The sequence below is a fragment of the Musca domestica genome, unplaced genomic scaffold (assembly GCF_030504385.1).
Source record: "Musca domestica strain aabys unplaced genomic scaffold, Musca_domestica.polishedcontigs.V.1.1 9, whole genome shotgun sequence".
NCBI classification, from domain to species: Eukaryota; Metazoa; Arthropoda; class Insecta; order Diptera; family Muscidae; genus Musca; species Musca domestica.
Window position 1 is genome coordinate 8,631,247 of NW_026712435.1, and position 24,018 is coordinate 8,655,264.

General features: G+C 35.8%; 1 protein-coding gene across 5 annotated transcripts in view; it reads left to right on the top strand.

Moving 5' to 3' along the window:
• The window catches only part of LOC101900373 (FMRFamide receptor), a 115,715-nt gene that overhangs the window by 26,299 nt on the left and 65,398 nt on the right, over window positions 1-24,018 (top strand). For 2 of the 5 annotated variants that reach the window (XM_005181720.4, XM_005181721.4), the window contains exon 2: window positions 1,374-1,715. The exons of 1 other annotated variant lie outside the window; for it this stretch is intronic. The gene's annotated coding sequence lies outside the window, so the exon portion shown is untranslated. The remainder of the gene's footprint in view (window positions 1-1,373; window positions 1,716-24,018) is intronic. 2 more of the 5 variants (XM_005181723.4, XM_059131576.1) reach the window with 2 other exon arrangements.

A 24,018-nucleotide genomic window follows, 5' to 3' on the forward strand; every position in this document is an offset into this window, starting at 1 on the left:
GTGTGTAAATGCTGAACTTTAGTAGAAGAGTTACCAGAAAGAGTGGACCAACATATCATATACAGGGTGAGACGAAAAAACTGCAACCAACTTCAGACTCCTGTTATTTATAAGCCACTCGTCGGACAGGTGTTGTTCCAATGATAGCTCATTATATTTTTTACAAGCGTACTAAAGCATTTTGGTGAGAATTTTCCGGAAAAAAAGTTATTCGTGATGGAATTCAAGAGTGATAGTGTGATTCCTTTATATTTGGCTGGAAAACCACAAGTGGCTATCGTTAGAGCTCCAGCATTTAAATGTGAATAAATCTTTTGTGTCTCGTACCGTCGCTTGTTACCGTGATACTGGTAGCGTAGCCCGACGTTAAGGAAGTGGACGGAAGAAATCCGCAACATCAGCAGAAATGGTTCGAAAAGTAAATAAGCGACTTGATCGAAACCCGCGTCGCAGTAGGCAAAAAATGGCTCGTGAGCTGAACATATCGCAATTTCCATTCGGCAAATATTATAAAATGAGCTCGGGTTAAAGCCATTGAAATTCCAAAAAGTGCCAGAACTTACACCGTAACAGAACGAAAATAGACTTTAAAGAGCTAAAGAGTTGTTTCGCTTGGCCGAAAGTGGTGAACTGCCGAATTTGGGTTTCTCCGAAACAAAATGATCGTGTTTACTTGCCATGGAGGTCAGCTGAAAATGTGCACCTTCGGCTGGCCACCAGAACACAAGCGCCGAACAAATCTAAACTTATTCTAAAATTTGATGCTATTTCCGACATTTTTTGTTTTCATTCAATAAAATTATGGAGTTTGACTTTGTTGCAGTGTTTTTATCTCACCCTGTATATATACTTTGTTTGGTCTAAAGTTATTATTTTGCTGAGTTACAAACGAAATAGCGAACTCAATATACCCTCCATACTATGTATGGTGGAGGGTATAAAAAACGCATAAGAACATATAATATAATATGTAAAGACCGCACAAAAACAAGCTGTGCTCTCTCTATTCATTTGAAAACTCCCCCACTGTGCGCTCTTTGTCATCGAAACTCTTAATTATTTGAAATCATTTGTAATGTCGTGCATCTCTTTCCCCATCAATTTCGCCGTTCTATCCGCCGCGGCATTGGATGAGTATGGCGGGGTACATGCTTCAGTTTCATGTAATTGCTTTTCTTTATTTCTTCGTTGGTTTTTGCGGCTTCTGTAAATACCAAACATACTTAAATATCATTTGAGAACTGTGAGAGAATTTGCACTTCAATCATTGTTGTTGCTGTTTTTGCATTTTCCAAAACCATAAAATTGAATACAATTTAATTTTATTTCCCTTTGAAATTGTTTTTGTTTTTGTCTCTTTTCTTTTCCAATAGCAGCAGCAGGAGCAACAACAATAAACGAAGAACTACAACGTCAACAGCTTCGAGAACGAAACAACAACATCAGCAACATTGGCTATTGAATAGCATACCGTCATTGATGGCAACAACGTGAACAACAACAACAACATCACTACATTTTCAAAACTAATGAAATTTGTTTGGAAATTCTTGACAAGCCACGCTGAGGAAAAGGAAAATCTAAAGGCTTGACGGGCGGTTCAAGTGCCACGGATGACAGGCATGAGAACATCTGGAGGGGTACTAGAGCACAGGCCACATGAATATCTATGAGTATTTCTGCAAAGATTTGACAAAACGGAACAAAGACCGAAGGTGGGTACGATGACATTCCTTTGTAAATTTGTTTGTTGCTGTTGTTGTTTTATTTTATGGCACATTCCGAAGGACCTTTTGCAATGACCTTTGTTGCAAATTTCTGATGTGTTTATGGGCACTTAAAAAATCTTATCAACGCTATGTACATATTTACACCTCGTCATCAGATGAGTCCAGGCTACTGAATGGGTGTGTGTGCGTACACTTGTGTGTCATGTTGTCTTTGTGTCGTTGTAGGACAATCAACCATCCGGCATCATGTCCCCGGCCGTCCGTCCGTCCATCCGCCTTGCTCAGTTCATTTCACTCCCATTTGATTTGTAGGCGTTGAGATTTGTATCTCTTTGGATATTTTCCGTTTGTGGGCTGTAGTGGCGTCTCCGTTATTTTGATTGCTACGTTACGTATACGCTGCGGCAGGCAATACTGCCATCTGGCATGGCATTCGATATTGACAGTGGTATTTATGTGTTTACTTTTTATGAGGGCATGTGCGCGATTGTGTGTTCCAGTGATAACACGCAAATGTTGCAAACAAGGTGATATATATTATCATACAATTTATAACATTTGTAGAACATCCATTCGTAGTAGTGATCTGTTGGAAGGAGTTGAAGATGTGTGATCGATAGGCTTGCTCGAGCACAGGTGGTTTCGATTATCTAAACATTTTTAGAAATTATTTAAACGTTATGGGATGTTATTTGCTTATGATAAAGATCAGTAAGAGAGATTGAAGTGAGGTATCGACATTCTCAGTTAGAGATTAGAGGAAGATGAGCTATATAGGTTCACGTTTTGATAAAAAAATTTACATAACAGTACGGTCCAATTTAGGGTACACTTTAAATATGTTATGATTATTCAAATTGTTGAACCTCTGTGGAGTAGGTACTGAAGGAATGGGACAACATTGCCCATATCGTAACGGACCTGAATAAATATGATATAAATATTGCGAAGTACCATGTTTGGACTCTATTTGTTACTTCCTTCACTTTATATGAGATATGTGATCATTTTTAGAAAATGTTAAAATGTACGTGAGGAACGGGATATAGTCGACGGAAGTACTCCATTTTCATACTTTATCTAATACACATAAAAATATTGGTATGGACAGAATAAAAAAATAATCGAACATTTATATCCAAATTTATGCGAAGTCATAAATTCCATATTCATCTCAGATTTCTCTTTAAGTTAAATATTTAGATATAGCAAGTTGTAAAGAATCGCTGATTTCTTTCGCAAGTTATGACAGATAAAAGCATTGAAAATTGTAACCCTTTGTGCGTGAGGTACCAGAAGGGGTTCGCAGATATGTATCATCTTCACGACAGATGTTGCGTTAGCAAAAATATTTGGTTATTTGAATTTTGAAGAGAGTTTATTGCTTATTTCGCTTTATTTGAGCGTTTTGCTTTTCCATATATTGAACCCTATGTGGGGGAGGTACCAGATCTTGGGGTCATAAAAATATTTTGATGTGTGTAATTTGAAGACAATCGGACTCTTAAATCACATTTTATAAGAGTTATAATTATTCAAAATTGTGACCCTTTTTGGGATGGGGTGGTACTTGATGGAGCGGACTGACATTGTCCATTTTCACACCTGACCTAGCACTGATGCAAATATAAATATTTCCTTGAAAATTTCGACCTTTTGTGGGGGAGATTCCAGAAAGAGTGAACCGATATAGCCCATCTCCGAACTCGATCTATGTTTGATAATAATATTACGATGCTGTAAGTTTGGATCAAATCGGATACTCTTCTCGAGAGTTATTGTGTGCACCAGCCAGATAGACAGATAGACGGACGGAAACCCTTAATTTCATTCCAAATGTCCTGAAACGGACAATGAAAATCAACTAAGAATTGTACGCTGATCAAGAATATATGTGCTTTGTTGGGTCTAAAATGATTGTTTCGATGATTGACAAACTTCATATATCCTCCATTGCATGTATGGTAGAGGCGTATAAAAATTTAAATAGTTTCATCATTCTAGATATCAGCAATTTAAGCCTTTTCACTCAAACCCCTATAAACCGTATGAGCGATTATTTTCTATGATTGAGCGATTATTTCTTTGTCCATTCAAGTTTAATCCCTTTGTCAAAAAAAAAAAAAAAAAAAAAAAACCAGCAAAGAACGTCTTAAAGTCGGGCGGGGCCGACTTTATGATACCCTACACCACTTTGCTAATTTGGTAGAGCTCCACATAACAATTAAAAGTTTTTATGGGAGAATTCAATCATACACGCTATGATTATAATTATAATTTAAAGTTCAAATATGCCGAAGCATTTGTATCTTTTAAATTCGGACTTGTATTGCCCATTTGGTGCAAACTTAATTTGGAATCAGATAAAGATATATATGGGAGTTATATCCAAATATGGGAGTTATATCCTGAATATCGTTGTTACAGAGTGCATATTACTGTTGTGGGAAACAAATATAATAAACGGATGAACAATATATATGGAAGCTATAGCTATATCTGAACCGATCTGCACAAAATTTGGCATACTAGCTTCTAGACTCAATTCGGTCGTAAGTGCCAAATTGCATCTCATTTAGACAAATATTAGACGTTTGGTGCACAATAAAAGGTAAATCGGACGAAGTTATATATGGGAGATATATCCAAATCTGAACCGATCTCGATAAAATTTAGCAAATGTATTTCTGAGCTGTATTTGATATATTTCCCCAAATATTGTTGTAACAGAGTGCATATTACGACTGCGGAAGACAAAAATAACAAATCGCATGAGCAATATATATGGGAGCTATAGCTATATCTGAACCGATTTTGATCAAATTTGGCATATTTATTTTCAGGCTTACATATGCATAATTTCATACAATTCGGGATGATATTACACGTTTGGTGGACAATAAAAGGTAAATCGGACGAAGATATATATGGGAGCTATATCTAAATTTTGACCGGTTATCTCCAATTTTAATAGGGTTCGTACTTGGGCCAAACAAATGATCTGTGCAAAATTTCATCTGGATCGGGCAATAAATGCGGCCTGTACTTTGTTTACAAAAATACATGGACAGACGGACGGACGGACGGACATGCATAAATCGACTCAGAATGTGATTCTATGCAGATCATCAAAAGGAACTATGGGTCTATCTCGTTTCCTTTTGCCTGTTACAAACAAATGCACAAAGACATAATACCCTGACCACCTTGTGGTGTAGGGTATAGAAAATAATACCCTGACCACCTTGTGGTTTAGGGTATAAAAATCGATATGAGTGCGGTTACATTTAAGACTTCAATGGTTTTCATAAAATTTTCCAAAGGCATATAGGTTTTATACCCTAGACCACATAGGGGTCAGGGTATTATGTCCTTCTGTATTTGTTTGTAACATAGAGAAGGAAACAAATTACATTCTGAGTCGATTTATGCATGTCCGTACGCCTGTATGTTCATGTATTTTTGTGCACCAAATGTGCAATATTAGCCCAAATAGGATGGAATTCGGGACATATAACCAAAGTGATCCAGAAAATAGGTGCGCCAAAGTTGGGGAAAATCGGCTTAGTTATAGAAATTTGTCCTGTATATCCATAATATGCACTCCGTAACAACGATATTCGGAGAAATATATGAAATGCAGCTCAGAAATACTTTTGCCAAATTTTATAGAGATCGCATCAGATTTGGATATAACTCCCATATATATTTACTCGATTTAAAGTTTATTGTGCTCAAAATGATTGATATAAGCCCGAATTGAATGGATTTTGGCACATAGAATGAATTTTCAAAGGAAGGAAGCGTATCAAAAATCGGTTAAGATTTCATGTGATTTTGTATTTTACTCCCTTACACCCATAAAATATTCTCCACGACATCGATTATTTCGATATCTTCAAAGATACCTTCATGCTAGACAAAAGAGGCTAAGATTTAGAGAAAGATTAACTCAAACATTGCTGTAGGATATCACATTGTCGGCATCTCCCGATTGTAGGCTTTACATAATCGCTTTTTTTCTTGAAAAAGTGAACAGACGAACCGAACTCAATTTTTCATGGCCATTAAAACTTAACGCAGAATTTTATTAAACAAAGTAGAAATAAAAATCTATAAATCTTCATTCAGCTATTACCCCCCTAACGTATGTTTATGGCAAAGGAATGAGAGTCGTAAGCAAAGCCATTATCACTGCAACATTAGTTATGCCATTGTCCTGATATGCCATTACATTTTCTTCTTCGCAAACATTTATCTCTCACAAAGGTGCTTCTCGGCGAGGCTTTATAGTCTTTCTCGACTTGTGTGTGAACGTGGGTGTTTTATGGTTCCTTTGTTAACTGAAAAAGGTTTTCTCTTGCAAAATTATAGTTATAGAAGGTTAATTTTAGAGACAGGGTTTTTTTATTAACAACATACATGCACATATATTCTTCTTGAAAAGTATAATAATTTTTTAAAGCGTGAGACACATTAAGGTTAATAATTTACACATGATATGAAATTCATATAGTAATTGCTATTATTTCTAGAAAGTTCGGTTTTAAAAACAGAATACCCCAGCACACAATTGATTTCTTTCTTACCAAAAATATGTAAATTTAACTTATGATTGTGGTTTTTAAATTACTTTGATTGACAGTCTATAAAAATATGGTTATTGTGGGAAAAAAGAACGAATCAAACCAATGCATACGTTACGGGTTTTTTTGTAGACGCAGTGCATTTAAATTGCCAATTCCATTGCATATATATCAAAAAAAAAAAAAAAACAAGTAAAAAAGCAGTAAGTTCGTCCGGGCCGAACTTTGAATACCCTCCACCATTTGGAACAAATTAGAAAATTTTCAAAAAAATAAAATCCATTAAAAATTCTGTTAAAATCTTTAAAATACCTAATATCGGAAGGTGCCGATATATGGGAGGATATACGATATTGTGGGCCTATAAAGACAAATCTATGTCTGCGTGTAAAGTACTCACAAGGAACTCCTTGTGTGGATTTTCAGATAATTCCATTGGAAAAAGTGGCCAAAATCATCAAAATACCGAATATAGGGGAGTACCGTTATATGGGGGATATACGATATCGTGGACCTATATAGATATTTCTCTGCCGAAGTATAAAGTACCCACAAGGAACTCCTTGTGTGGATTTTCAGACAATTCCATTGAAAAATGTGGGTAAAATCATCAAAATACCAAATATCGGGGGGTACCGTTATATGGGGGATATACGATATCGTGGATCTGTATAGACAATTCTCTTTCAGGGGGTAAAGTACTCACAAGGAACTACTTGTGTGGATTTTAAGACAATTCCATTGAAAAATGTGGCAAACATTATCAAAATATCGAATATCGGGGGGTTTAGTTATATGGGGGATATACGATATCGTGGACCTATATAGACAATTCTTTTTGAGGGGGTAAAATGCTCACAAGGGACTCCTGTTGTGGAATTTCAGACAATTCCATTGAAAAATGTGGCTAAAATCATCAAAATACCGAATACCGTGGGGGTACCGTTATATGGGGGCTATGCGATATCGTGGACCTATATAGATAATTCTCTGCCGAGGTATAAAGTACTCACAAGGAACTCCTTGTGTGGATTTTCAAACAATTCCATTGAAAAATGTGGCTAAAATCATCAAAATACCGAATAGCGTGGGGGTACCGTTATATGGGGGCTATACGATATCGTGCACCTATATAGATAATTCTCTTCCGAGGTATAAAGTACCCACAAGGAACTCCTTGTGTGGACTTTCAGACAATTCCATTGAAAAATGTGGCTATAATCATCAAAATACCGGATATCGGGGGTACCGTTATATGGGGGCTATACGATATCGTGGACCGAAATAGCCCATCTTCGAACTTGACCTGCCTGCAGACAAAAGAGAGATCTGTGCAAAATTTTAGCTTTCTATCTTAATTCGTTTAGACTGTAGCGTGATTACAACAGACGGACGGACAGACAGGGCTAAATCGTCTTAGAATTTTAAGCTGATCAAGAATATATATACTTTGTTGGGTCTAAAATGATTATTTCGATGAGTTACAAACGGAATGACGAACTTAATATACCCTCCATACTTTTTTGGTGGAGGGTATAAAAAAAATCTGCACAAAGAGTTTAACTTGTCTAAAAAAAACTTTAATATAATTAGATCTCCGAAAAATTTTCTCGAATTCGAATTTGAATGGGAGCACTCCTGGAAGTCGAAAATTAACAAGCTAATTCAATTTTTGGATAGGCGAGTAGGCTTTGCTCGTTTTAGAGTCGGATCATAATTCATTTGAATATGAGCAGGTTCTAATCTTGTCGAGCACTCTTTTAGTATATGTATGACATGTTGTACGATGTTGTATTTGTATATACTACTAGCTGGCCCGGTCCATTACCGTAAGATTGGAATTAACTTTTTTGTAATTAAAATTGTGAGTTGGAGACCCCATAGAGCCCATATTTTTGTCATTGTATAATTGAATGACGATTAAGCAAATGTTCGGTTCCATGTTTCTGCCACAATTTCCGACTGAATGAGTCCCAGTTTATTTCGTATAGATGTACGTACCTAATAAATTTTCTCTTGGGGATTACAAATTCAATATAATACTAAATTTTCTTTTCGGACAACACATTGGTTGGGGACTATGCCTGAACAATTCCTATGTGGAAAATTATGTGTAAGATGGTCCTCTACCCCAGAGTATTTATTAAATGCAATTTTTTAGCCAAATCAATTGATGAATGCGGTAAAGACCAAGATGGACCCAACTCCGAAAATTGAAAATTTTATGCGAAAATTTTCTACTCCTTTAGAAACAAAGATGTCAAATATGTGTCGAAAAAAATGAAAAAATTGGCCTAGACCCCGAAAATAGCTTAAATTATATGATGGTTATAACAATAAGTGATCATTTTTTCCAAAGATGGTTTCTTCTCAAATTGCCAACATTTGCCGATATTATTTGAAATCGGGATGTATCCTTATACGGGGGTTATGACTCATATCATTGGCTTCAATTGTGTGATCAGGAACTTGTTTCTGTTTTTGGTCCATTTCTACCCCTAAATATATTGCGAACATCTTTGAATATAATAGGACTAGCCCATCTGAGCCTAACCCTACCCTTCTGAAAATTTTCGAGTGGATCGACGATAATTGCAGACTGTAAATTTTTACGCTATTTTTTTGGATTTTATTTTTTCTACCAAGTGACAATTCCGAATTTCGTTAAAAATCGTTAAAATCAGACCAGCAGTTCTTGAGTTATAAGCGTAGTAACTAACACAACTTTCTATTATATATAGATGTGTATTTTCGCAAACCTCAGTAGCAAATGAAACAAAACCAAAAATATTTAAAAGCAAAGACTTTGTTTACAAAAACATAACCCCTATTATATGTACTAAGAAAGCATATGATAGGGTTGTTGTTTTTGTACAAAAAATCCATCGGTCCCTTGCTTCTCTTTGATTTTGTACACGATAATTCCTCTCTCCTACAGTTTACAGCATCGAGAAAACAAAACGATTTGCTTTTACGAAAGTGACTCATGAACCAAAGAATTAAGCTCAAGCTCCGTGTAAAACTCCGCCTCTTTGAGCAATCCCTCTCTTCAGCAAATTTTCCACCGAGTGAAAAGGAGCAACTCTGTGATCTGAATATAAGGATAAATCTTTCCGTTACATTAAGATTGTTCGCCGCCGAATTTAGAAATGCGTACGAGTCACTGTGAATGTGTCGGATGTTGACAATGCAGTGTTTTTGGAAATGTTTACTGTATATACAGGGTGAGATAAAAAATTGCAACAAAGTCAAACGCCATAATTTTTACATTTTTTTTTTAATTTTATTGGATGAAGGCAAAGAATATCGGAAAGTTTAGATTTGTTCGAATTGGTCTCCTTTGGTACGAATTATGGCCTTCAAACGGCCAATGAAACCGTCACACGCTGCCCGAATGTTGCTCTGCGGTATTTTTGCCCATTCCCGGCGAAGCGCTTGCTTGAGGTGATCGACACTTTGGTATTTTTTTCCAAAATACTTCGGACACAACAGTTTCGATCAAGTCGCTTCTATACTTTTCGAACCATTTCTGCTGATGTTGCTGTTTTCTTCCGTCCATTTCCTTGACGTCGGGCTACGCTACCAGTATCACGGTAACGAGCAATGGTACGAGACACAAAAGATTTATTTCACAGCCAAATATAAAGAAATCCCACTATTACTTTTGAATTCCATCACGAAAAACTTTTTTTCTGGAAAATTCTCACCAAAATGCTTTTGTACGCTTATAAACAATGTAATGAGATATCTCTGGAATAATAAGAGCTGTCGGACGAGTGGCTTAGAAATGATAGCAGTCTGAAGTTAGTTGCAGTTTTTTCATCTCACCCTGTACAAACATTTTTCTTTTAACAAGAAATCTGATATGAATATGTAATTTTCGGACTATGATTTCGCATAAAATTGAATATAAAGGCTAGGGATATACATCTGTCGGCAAACCCGACTGATACTATTTTACTTGTTTTAAATGATTTCTTTTAAAGTTAATGTTTGTTAAGATTTTTATTTTTTTTAATAATTCCCAACATACGCCTTAAAAAATAGGCTATACAAAATAAACGACTTAAGATTTATGGGTGTCGCGGTTTTAGCTACATTCGCGGGACACCGTGTCTCTCGTAAGCGATTAATAATACGCCTATAAATTTCCTTCATTCGGTTCAGAGAGCTAATAATAGCCCTCGCAAATTGGAATGCTCTTCGTTAATTCATTCGTATGCTCGGTCAACGTGAATGTGTGTTCGTATGTCGCCCATTAAGTTCGTTGCTTTATTATGTTTTTTAATTAGCAAGGGAAATACAAGGTCAATACTTTGTCATATTGTCAACTGGATGGAAAAAGCTAATAAAAAAATCGTAAATATTTTGTTCGCCTTTGTTGTTGGTGGTGTTTATTTTTTATTTTTTTTTGTTGGGCGCTCTTCGGTTTGATGACTTGGTTGCCTTTGGAGGTGGCCAGAATTTAATAAAAATACTTTTGTTTATGTTGTTGTATTTGTTGTTGTTGTTTTTTTGTAGCACACACAGTACATGTGAGCTGAACAATGTTGTTGTTCCGCATAGCTGACGTAGACACGTAGAAGGTTTTATTAGTTTTCTTTCCTGGCTTTGATAGACCCACCACCACTCACTCGGGGACTATTTATTCCATCGCTTGCATTCTTGCCTTACTTTTTACACTCCTGCTTTTTAAGAGTTGAAGAACTAGGAAAGTTTCCCTTTGACACACTCGCGAAAGACTCAGCAGAACCATCACGCTGGTGCCTCGATGGCATTTTACGTCATTGAAATTGGAAATTTATTTAAAGTAGAATACGTATGTATGTATGTGTGTGCGTTCTTGTATGTAAATGCCAAATACTCGGTACATTTTAACTCGAACATGAAATAATACAGTTCACTTCAAATCTCGGCAATTTCACTATAAATTCTTTGAGAAAATAATCGAAAGACGTTGTTGGCAACAAAGAGTTGCTATGGCGTTCGCGATTTCAGCGTTCGTTGGTATTTTGATCCATGGGTCTGAAGAAAGTATGAACGAATCAATGAGTAATGGAGTGAAGGTTAACATTTTTATGTTGCTGTATAAACGTAAAGGGCAAGACGCCGAAGGTTTTTTTTTATTTTAATATTAAATATTTTTATTTTTATTGTAGTATTTGAAAGAAATCTAAATTTTGGGAAATCAAATTTGAGAAGAAAAAAACAATGGAATTGGATCGGAAACGGGATATGCTCATATTTTATTTTATTATTAGCTATTTCAGATCAGATCACGAACATTCTAGTTCTACTGCAATTGATAGCAGAAGAAAGATTTAGATTAATATTTATTGGATGCGCCAAGATACGGAAGAGTGCCATTACGCTCATGTGAGTTGTGCTAGAGGTGAGCCAATTTAGTTCGACCGAACGAACTAGTTCCGGGACTCCGGTCGTTTGTATGAAAACCCTGCTGCTACCATTAGATTTGGGTCATTCTAGTTCATAGTTCAGTACACCAGTTCCTAAACGTATGAGCTATTTTATATATTTCATATCATTCATACGCAGATTTTTCATAAAATGGCCGGGGTACCCGGAACTAGATAAGAAAGCAGTTCATTCAATCGAACTAGATTGGCACAACGATCCTTTATGCGGTAGATTCCGAAGGAATGGGTCATTATTGTCCATTTCGTATCGGACCTAAATAAATGTGATATAAATATTGCGACGTGCCAGGTTTGGACTATATTGGTTACTTCCTTCACTTTGTATGACTAGCTGAACTCGGTGCGCTTTGCTACCGCTTTTGATTTTATATGCATTCAAAATTTCCTATGCGAATATTTGTTGGTTTAAAAAAAATTAAACAAATTCAAAAACAAAACAAATACCACGGTCTCCCAACGCGTGATCGTGCCAAGTACAGCTGACCATGAGAAAAAAAAAAAAAAAACAGGACCATGCCAAATTTAGTCCGTATACACGAAGGGTTTGTCCTTCGGATTTTTTAATTTCATAGCAAATGTTAAGCGTGCAGGCAACTTCAATCTTTTGAATTGATTGGCATTTCTGTTGCAATTAATTAATTTGAGGTAGCAACATACCTCCCGTCGTATCCTCAATTAAATTGTTGTGTAGTTTTTTATACCCTCCACCAAAAAAAGTATGGAGGGTATATTAAGTTCGTCATTCCGTTTGTAACTCATCGAAATAATCATTTTAGACCCAACAAAGTATATATATTCTTGATCAGCGTAAAATTCTAAGACGATTTAGCCCTGTCCGTCCGTCTGTCCGTCTGTTGTAATCACGCTACAGTCTAAACTAATTAAGATAGAAAGCTAAAATTTTGCACAGATCTCTCTTTTGTCTGCAGGCAGGTCAAGTTCGAAGATGGGCCATATCGGTCCACGATATCGTATAGCCTCATATAACGGTACCCCCGATATTCGGTATTTTGATGATTTTACTCACATTTTTCAACGGAATTGTCTGAAAATCCACACAAGGAGTTCCTTGTGGGTACTTTATACCTCGGCAGAGAATCATCTATATAGGTCCACGATATCGTATAGCCCCAACATAACGGTACCCCCGATATTTGGTATTTTGATTATTTTATCCACATTTTTCAATGGAATTGTCTGAAATTCCACAAAAGGAGTCCCTTATGGGCATTTTACCCCCTCAAAAAGAATTGTCTATATAGGTCCACGATATCGTATATCCCCCATATAACTGTACCCCCCGATATTCGCTATTTTGATGATGTTAGCCACACTTTTCAATGGAATTGTCTTAAAATCCACACAAGTAGTTCCTTGTGAGCACTTTACCCCTGAAACGGAATTGTCTATATAGGTCCACAATATCGTATATCCCCCATATAACGGTACTCCCCTATATTCGGTATTTTGACGATTTTAACCACTTTTTCCAATGGAATTATCTGAAAAGTACTTTACACGCAGACATAGATTTGTCTTTATAGGTCCATAATATCGTATATCCCCCATATATCGGCATCTTCCTATATTAGATATTTTAAAGATTTTAAAATAATTTTTAATGGATTTTATTTTTTTTTGAAAAATTTTTAATTCGTTCCAAATGGTGGAGGGTATTCAAAGTTCGGCCCGGCCGAACTTACTGCTTTTTTAATTGTTACTGTTAGCCTAATACCATAGCAAAGGCGATGTGGGTCAATGCTCAATATGTGACGGAATTAGAATAGCTCTGATTAAAATCGGTTCAGATTTGTATATACCTCCCATAATTTGACTTATTTTATTTTTTGATCAAATTCCGCCACTCATTCTAAATCACATTGGAATCGAACATACACATCGTATATGGTGCGTCAAATAAAGAAAATCGGTCGAAAATGTATATGGGAGCTATATCTAAATCTGAACCGATTTCAATATAATTAGGCAAACAAATTTGTTAGACAAATTCCGTCAGACATTCCAAATTTCATTCAAATGTGACGCACACAGCGTGTTTAATGCATCAAATACATGAAATCCGTCGAAAGCATATATGGGAGCCATGGCCAAATCTGAACCGATTTTAATATAATTTGACTAATTTATTTTCTGGCCAAAATTCCGGCACACATTCCAAATTCCATTTGAATCGAACAATCATATCGTATTTGTTGCAATTAATAAACGAAATCGGTCGAAAATATATTTGGGGGCTATATGTAAATCGGAACCGATTTCTATATAATTTGGCAAATTTATTTTTGTTTCAAATTCCGTTAGGCATTCCAAATTTGGAGACTGTATCTATAAACGATCAATAGAAATGTGCATATAATATCTAAATTTTTAGGAAGTACCTCCGATTCTGATTTTATATTTCCAGTCCCAAGTGGAATTTAAAAAATTTTTATAGCCTATGTTACTTTCAGGCGATGTTGAAGTATACTTGGAAATTTTTAGGAAAATGTGTGCAGCGGTTTTCGAGTCCATAAATTACAAACAAACAAATATACAAACATTTTCCTCTTTTATAGATATAGATAGAAGATGTGATAATTTTTAATAATAATAATGTTGAAATGTCTGTGAGGTACCAGATATAGTCGACCGAAGTATTCCGTTTTTATACCCTCCAAAATAGTAAGGAGGATATATTAACTTTGTCATTCCGTTTGTCATATACATTTTAGACCCTACAACGTGTATACATTCTTGATCAGCATAAATTTCTATGTCGACTTAGCGATGTCCGTCCATTTGTCTGTCCCTCTGGGAAAACCACTCTAGCACGTGAACGTATTGTAGTAGTTTGATTAAATTTGCAGGACTTTTGGTATTGGAAATGAGCTATAAATGTCCACGTTTTGTTATAGTCCCCACATAACGGTATCTAATGATATTCGGTATTTTGTTGATTTTACATAACATTATTCACTAAAATTGTTTCATTTATCGTGGTGGCAATTTGTACTACTACTACTACATCCTATGACTGAAAATTGTTTATGCAGGACCAGACCTTCGCATAGCCCCTATATTTCGGATGTTTCTGCCACATTTTCACCTGATTTTTTCAAGTTTTCTATTTCAATATTGTAATAGCCCATGACAAAACTAGCCTGTACAGGTCCACGTCTTCGTACAGACCCCAATATTACGGTAACTTCCTAAAGATCTTGTGTTAACAAAAATGTTTGTATGTGTGAAATTTGAAGAGAGTTCGAAGCTTATTTAGCTTTCTTTAAGCGCTTAGTTTTTCAAAATCTTGAACCCTGTGTGGGGGAGGCGCCAGAAGAAATGGTCTGAACTCTTCTATGTTTATAACAGATCTTGTACTGATGGAAATATTGAGATGTGCCAAATCTGAATGAAATTAGATGCTTTTCGGATGTTTTATGAACTTCACGGATATTCAAATTTTGACCCTTTGTGGGGAAGGTATTAGAAGGAGTGGAGCGATATATCCCATCTTGTGTAAGTTGAAATAATGGGGTTTGTGAATTTTGAAGAAAACTGGATATTTATTTAGGGTGTTATAATCGTTTTGGTTGTTCAAAACTTTAATCCTTGTGGGGGGGTAGGTATCAGAAGAATAGTCCAATCTATACCATCTTAATAACAGATCTTGTGTCCATGGAAATATTGATATGTGCGAAAGTCTAAATGGAATCGGATTTTAATTTCGCGTTTTATAAGCTTCACGATTACTCAACATTTTGATCCTTTGTGTGGGAGGTACCCGAAGGGGTGGACCGATATATCCCATCCCCACACCTTGGGTTAATACAAATATAGTTTTGTGCGTAATTTGAAGGGAATCAGACTCTTTTATAAGAGTTATAATTATTCAAAATTTTGACCCTTTGTGGGGGAGGTACTTGATGGAGTTAACAGATATTGTCCATTTTCGCACCTGATCTAGAACTGATGCAAATATTAGGATTTGCAAAGTTGGAGCTGGATTGTCCTTTCTTTCTCAGTGCAGTAAAATATTTTATTTAAAAATTTCCAACTTTTGTGGGGGGTATCAGAAGGAATGGACCCATATTGCCTATCTCCGAACTCTATCTTAGTTTGATAATAATATTGCGATGTACCAAGTTTGGATCAAATCCGATACTCCCTTCTAGAGTTATCGTGCGCACCAGCCAGACAGACAGACGGGCTCCAAATGTCCTGAAACGGATTTAGTCCAAAGAGACCTAGGGTCTAAAACCATTATTTCTATGTGGAACCTTTACCCCCCCTCTAGCCATATGTCTGTGGGTATAAAAATCAAAACGTTTTGTGTGCTACTGCAATAGATTCGCGATGTTCTGATTGATTAGTTACTGCCCTGCAGAACAAACACACATTTGAGTAAAATTTTGTCAACCTACTTCAAATTGTTCGAAAGCTAGAGTGATTTCCACAGACGACAGAGAGACAGACAAACAGACGGATGGACATCGCTAAATCGACAGAGAATCTGTGGGGTCTAAAATGTATATTTCGAGGTCTTACAAACGGAATGATAAACTTAATATACCCTCCATACTATGCTGGATGGTATAAACATGAGGTTACTCATATAACGGTACTGCTCGACATTCGGTAAATTTTCAAAGGAACTGTTTCAAATCTTTAGTAGCTTTAGTAGACAAGGCACGGCCGACGAAGGGACAAAACAAACTTACATGGTTATGCTATTTCGTTCATGTAAAACGAAAGCATAACAAGTGGAGAAAAATGAAAATGTTTATTAGTGCGGTTGTAAGATTTAGAAGATTTTCTAAAAGAATTTTGGTTTTATGTAATTCTTTGGTTCTTCTTCTATTGAGCTTTCAAGCTTGGGTAAAAAAAGTTTTTGTCATACTTATTATTTTTAAAATAACTACTGGGGAAAATATACCAGACAAAAAACTAGGGAACTGATGAGGATTGGTGGCTCTTTCCGAAGCCCAGGTATTCCCTGCCTTACCCCCTGGTAAACATATTATAAAAACAACAATAAAGGGATTAAGCCTGACCATTTTAAAACAACAAAATACTATGGTATCCCGAACAAAAAAGCCAACGCTGTTCTATTAATATTTTCTTTACCACGTGGTGGAGGTTATTAAAAGCTCGACCGTTTAAACAGTATTTCATTTTAACAAAAGGATATATGTGGTATGAGTGTTTGCAGCCAAATACGAGCTGAATGTCACGCTTTTCAAACGAGTATTACTATTTCAAAGAAAATATTTAATAAATATTAAAACACATTTTGATGCGACAGCAAATAATAAAAGTACATTAGCGAATTTGTGCAAAACAACAGTAAATGCGTAATAACATCATATGACGCATCTAAAATAAACCTCTAGATTTAAATGATTGTTGAATTATTAAAAAAAATAGAAAGAAAATGTTGGCATTTGTTTGACCAAGGGCTCACATTTTTGTTTCCCAATCTTATCAGTTCAGTTCAAATCGACAATTGTATCTGCTTTAGAATGTCAGTTATGGGATTGCAAAAAATCAAACCGCTGTGGTGTTATTTTCTTATGTTGGGTGGATTTTCTTAAATTTTTAACAAGTTTTATAATCGGAGATGGCTCTGGTGGCCAGAAATTGTGACGTATATCACGTACTTTTCCCACACATAACATCGTATATCTTACTAAATAATAATGAAACCGAAATACATAAAGAAATGTTAACGTAACGTTTTCTAGAAGTTCGGAGTTTTGTTGGAGTTCGCAAACAACGTAGATCAAGTGAGAAGAGAATGACTGTGATGGTCGATTTTTCACTACATTACAATAGAATCTCGAATATTTCTGTCGACTGATTACTGGTCTTTTACATTACTAGGTCTAGTGTATATATGGCAAATTTATTCGAATATCAAAAAAAAGTGGGATTTGAAACTCAAGACATGAGTGTGCGGAGAAAATGTCTTTTTTTGTAGGAATTTCTATGAATAATCGTACTTTACCAGAACTTTGTGAAATGTGATAGTCCCACTAATTGGGTCCTATCGTCCAACTTAGATGAAACATAAAAAACCCCATTTGATTGAACTTGTAGATTTTTCTCTATAAAGCAAAGTTTATAAGACTTCTCACGTTCTCACTCTACTTCTTTATACGTTGCGCAGTGGTAAGATCCTCAAAAAAAAAAGATATTAATTCAGGGAAGCATTCAATGGAAATTTTGCTCAGACATTTATATTACCCCTAGTATGTTTTGTATTAAAAATTGGACTTATCGGTCCACGTTTGGGAATGGATCCCATGCAGCGTTAATTTTTAATTTTCGGTATTTTGAATGTTTTGACAAAAATTTTAAACCTAGTCATGCGATTAAGAGTTCTGAGTATATATAACCTCTTCATGCTTATAACATAGAAGTTTGCTCCAGCAATGGTATAGGTCCCATATTACTGTACCTCCTAGTTTTCGGTACTTTGAAAGTTTCGACCACAATTTCACACCCCATTATGAGTAACTTGACATTTTAGGTTCTGAGCTGACAGAATTTCTCCCTTCATTATATAGGCTATATATAACGGTATTTCCTAATTTTAGGTATTTTGAGAGTTTCAGATAAAGTTTTTTTACAAACGTGGACTTGCACAGACAATTTTCTGTCAAAGGCTGTAGTTTCCATTACGAAATTTGAAACAATTCCGGTGAATAGTGGCGCTAAAATCATCAAAGTATCGAATATAGGGAGGTGCGTTATATGGGCGATATACGAAGGCGTGGGCAAGCACGGACAATGTTCTGTCATAGGCTGTACTATCCATTAGATAGGTACCCCTATATGGGGGCTATACCAAAACGTGGACCTACATATCAAAAGTCCTGCCGACATTATATACATTTAAGTTAAATTTTATCAACCTACTTCCTTTCGTTCGAAAGCTAGAGTGATTTCCACAGACGGACAGACGAATGGACGGACATCGCTAAATCGACATAGAATTTTATGCTGATCAAGAATATATATAGTTTGTGTGGTCTAAAATATATATTTCGAAGTGTTACAAACGAAATGACAATATTAATGTACCCTCCATTATGTTTGTAAAAAAGCAGCTTAGTTCGCCCGGGCTGAACTTTTTATACCCTCCACCATTTGGAAGAAACTGGATAAATTTCAAAAAGTTCCGTCGGAAAATACCGCTCAAATGAAAAAAAAAAAAAAAAATAATAATAATAATATTTATATAAAGTCAGGTGTGAAAATGACCAATATTGGTGCACTCATTCACCTCCCCAAAAAGGACAAAATCGGAACATCGTCTGAATTTTCAAACTTGTTTTCTTCATGTTTACAATTACGCCCTTGTTTTCATACCGGCAGCTCACTTCTCTGGAGAGAAATAAAACCATGGAAACATCAACAATTCTCACAGTTTGCGGTTAATTGTTGTAAATGTTTTCATGGCAATCAAACCAAACCAAAACTATTTTTATAACAGTAAAATGAAGAATTTCTGTAGGTAAAAGGAAATTTTTTAATTGGCATATTTCTGCAACTTATATAGCCCATTGTTGAACTTGACCTGCCTGCAGACAATAGACAGATCTGTGCTAAATTGTAGCTTCCTATCTCAATTCGTTTTGACTGTAGCGGGATTAAAACAGACGGACAGACGGACGGACGGATAGGGCTAAATCGTCTTAGAATTTTACGCCGATCAAGAATATATATATACGTTGTTGGGTCTAAAATTATTATTTCGATTAGTTACAAATGGACTGATGAACTTAATATACCCTCCATACTATGTATGGTGGAGGGTATGAAATGTTGATCCTTGATTCCGTATAAGGTTTTTTACACACGAGGTATGTTTGTAAATGTAAACTCAATTCGGTTTTGTGGCAATTTTGAGTAACTTCAAATTTAATTTTGACGTGCGATATTTTATATCCGAAAGTATGCATCGGTGCCCCTTGTATAAAACATAACGTCTGCTTAACGTGTAAAAACCACAACACATACTCATATGGCAACTTTGACCATATATTTAATAATACACACTCATAGCAAATGAATGTTTGTATGTCGTTGCCATTGTCAATTCCAACATTTATAGCTAGCATCAATTTTACGCTTTTGTCCTTTGTTTTCCGGCCAATTTGTTTCAATAAAAACTTTGTTTCTCTTTGAAATGTTAACGAAAATATTTTGGTTTCCAAGTTGTTCAGAATATGTGTATGTGCGGCGATCGGATGACACAAGTGTACATACATATACAACCACAACACACCCACAGCCAGTTGAGAGGACATATAATAAATATTTTGCCACCGAGTTCACCGCAATCCATTCATGCATAGCCCATTGACTCGATGGCATTTCGAATTGAATAAAATTTACTTTGTTGACATTTCTGTCGACATATTTTTTACATTTTTATGCATATGAAATGTTGGAATGTTTTCGAGTAGCGGACTGAAATTGCAAACTTTTATCTGTAATTGGGTAAAACGACAAGTGAAAGAAGAGAACGATGAAATTTTTAATATACAAAACAATGTGAAGAAATCGGGAATCAAAAAACCATAGGAGCGGCATAGGGTCCTTCGGTGTCTAACTTTTTGTTATAAAGATATGTTTTCTGCATGTACTTATATGAGTAGACTTTTTTCACTGAGGCCATTTCCTAACTTTAGGTATCGTTTTTAGTCAAGTTATTAGTTCAGACAAGATACGGGGTTTTTAAAACATGCCAGAATCGATAATTGAATCCAAGAAAAATGGGATTAGAGATTTTTTTTGCATAAAAGGGATCGTCACTTCCAATCCTTAATCTGATGAAAAAATGTTTTATCAGCTTTTGAACGGACCAGCCAAAACTTTAAGTTGACCTTGCTTTGGTGTTGGCCATTCGCAGTGACATTTGAATGGAAGTTGTAGACTGCGAATAGTTTTGGCAAGCTTTGTCAACTTCGGCTGATCATGGTTATGCGATTGTCGTTGTATTGTAACCGGAGACCCTATTTAGTATCATTTTAAAAATGTGTACACATTGTTCACCTTTTAAAAATTACATTTGTTTGTGTTGTTTCTGTTACAATAAGAAAATACATTGAAACAAATTTTCAATCGACAAAAGTTGCTGCGTTATACTTTGATATTCGAGACTTGCCAATCAAATCCCACCTCATTTCGGCTTACTTACGATAGATTTAAAAGAGATGCAACGTTGCGACGAACCTCTTTTAGTTCGTTCGTAACATGTTTGCTTCCTCTAATCAGTTCGATTTAAGACCTCCAATGACAAATCGGAGGTCAATTAATGCAATACTACATGTTCAATAAGCAATGGGGCACACAATGCTGCAAATAATATAGGTTGAGGGTTCTACGTGCATGTTTTTGTAAAGTGATATTTTTAAATACTCTATTGTTTTTCAAAAACTTCCACTCCATAAGGGGGGCCTCTCGATAAAGGTTCAACATTTTTATACCCTCCACCATACAATGGAGGGTATGCTAAATTTGTCATTCTGTTTGGAACACCTCGAAATATTTGTCGGAGACCCCAAAAATATATACATCTTTCATCAGCATACAATTTTAAGTAGATTTAGCGATTTCCGTCCTGTCTGTTGAAATCAATATAGAGTCCACATTATATAACCCAAAGCTTTGGAATTTGGCACAAAGGTTTATATTATGTGCAGGCAGGTAACTAAAAATGGATATGTGGATATGTGTGTAGACACTATATAACGGTAACTCCCGATTTTGGTTTTTTTTGGAAGGTTTCTACCACAATCTTCAACTATTTATGTGTTTTGTTTATTTTTATACCCTCTTCCATAGTATGGAGGGTATATTAAGTTTGTCAATCCGTTTGTAACACCTCGAAATATACATTTTAGCCCCACAAAGTACAGACAGCCTATGGCAGAAAAATTTCTGTGGCGGTCCACATTTTGGTACAGCCCCCATATAATAGTAACTCTCTATATTGATGATTTTAGCTACATTATTCACCGATTTTTTTATACCCTCCACCATTCTATGGAGGATATATAAACTTTGTCATTCCGTTTGTAACTCCTCGAAATATTCATAATAGACCCTACAAAGTATATATATTCTGAAGCAGCGTAAAATTATAAGACGATCTAGCGATGTCCGTCGGTTGTAATCAACAGTCCGTCTTTCGAACGAATTGAGATAGAAGGCTAAAATTATATAGCATACTGGCATAGTTTACCAGTAGGCAGGTTAACTTAAGTGGGTTATGTCGGTCCACGTTATCGTATAGCCCCAAATATAACGCTACCTCCCGATATTCGGTATTTTCATGATTTTAGCGACATTATTTACTGGAATTATTTCAAATTTCGTATTTGAAGTTCGTAATGGGTACTACAGCCTATGACAACAATTTTTGTATGCAGGTCCAAGTCTTCTTCATTTAAGTGGTAGTTTTCGGATTTTTTTTGAAAATTTTCAAGTTCCTTCGAAATGTTGGAGGGTATTAAAAGTTCGGCCCAGCCGAACTTAATTGCTTTTTTACTTGTTTTATTTCAAGTTTCGAATTTAAATATTGTAATGGCAAATACAAATATTAAACCAGTAAAGAAAGCCTTAAAGTCGGGCGGGGCCGACTTTATGATACCCTACACCACTTTGCTAATTTAGTAGAGCTCCACATAACAAATAAAAGTTTTTATGGGAGAATTCAAACATACACGCTATGATTATAATTATAATTTAAAGTTCAAAGGACTAAATATGCCGAAGCATTTGTATTTTTTAAATTCGGACTTGTATTGCCCATTTGGTGCACAATTAATTTGAAATCGGATAAAGATATATATGGGAGCTATATCCAAATCTGAACCGATCTCGATAAAATTTGGCAAAGATATTTCTGAGCTGTATTTGATATATTTCCCTGAATATTGTTGTTACGGAGTGCATACTACGGCTGTGGGTAACAAATATGACAAATCGGATGAACAATATATATGGGAGCTATAGCTACATCTGAACCGATCTTCACCAAATTTGACATACTACCTTCTAGACCCGATTCGGTCGTAAGTGCCAAATTCCATCCCATTTGGACAAATATTAGACGTTTGGTGCACAATAAAAGGTAAATCGGACGAAGTTATATATGGGAGCTATATCCAAATCTGAACCGATCCCGATAAAATTTAGCAAATGTATTTCTGAGCTGCATTTGATATATTTCCCCAAATATTGTTGTTGCAGAGTGCATATTACGGCGGCTGTGGACAAAAATAACAAATCGGATGAACAATATATATGGGAGCTATGGCTATATCTGAACCGGTTTCAATCAAATTTGGCATACATATTTTCAGACCTAATTTGGGTGTATATGCAAAATTCCATACAATTCGGGCTGATATTACACGTTTGGTGCACAATAAAACGCAAATCGGACGAAGATATATATGGGAGCTATATCTAAATTTTGACCGATTATTTCCAATTTCAATAGGGTTCGTCCTTGGGCCAAACAAAGGATCTGTGCAAAATTTCATCTGGATCGGGCAATAAATGCGACCTGTACTTTGTTTACAAAAATACATGGACAGACGGACGGACGGACAGACGGACGGACGGACATGCATAAATCGACTCAGAATGTGATTCTATGCAGATCATCAAAAGGAACTATGGGTCTATCTCGTTTCCTTTTGCCTGTTACGAACAAATGCACAAAGACATAATACCTTGACCACCTTGTGGTGTAGGGCATAAAAAGTGCAAGAACACCGCAACAGAAAGAAAATATACTCAAAAGAGCTAAAGAGTTGCTTCACTTGGCCGAAATGGTGAACTGCCGAATTTGGTTTTCTCCGATGAGAAAACATTCGTTGTCGAGCAGTTTACAAACAAACAAAATGATCGTGTTTACTTCCCAAAGAGGTCAGCTGAGAATGTGGCCACCAGAACTCAAGCACCGGCCATGGTGATGGTGTAGGCCGCCATAACAACCGATGGTTGGACTATTGTGTCTGGAGTACATTGAAGAGCAAGTTTGGCACTAATAAATACCAAATTTAAAAAAGTAAAAATTATGGCGTTTGACTTTTTTGCAGTTTTTTTAATCTCACCCTGTATATCTTAGAGGTTCGACTAACGGCATATATGTCATTCTTTGCCTTCCATCCCACAGTTTTATTTACATACCTTAAATAATCCTAACATATATGAAATAATATGCATCAAATATTAAAAATATCT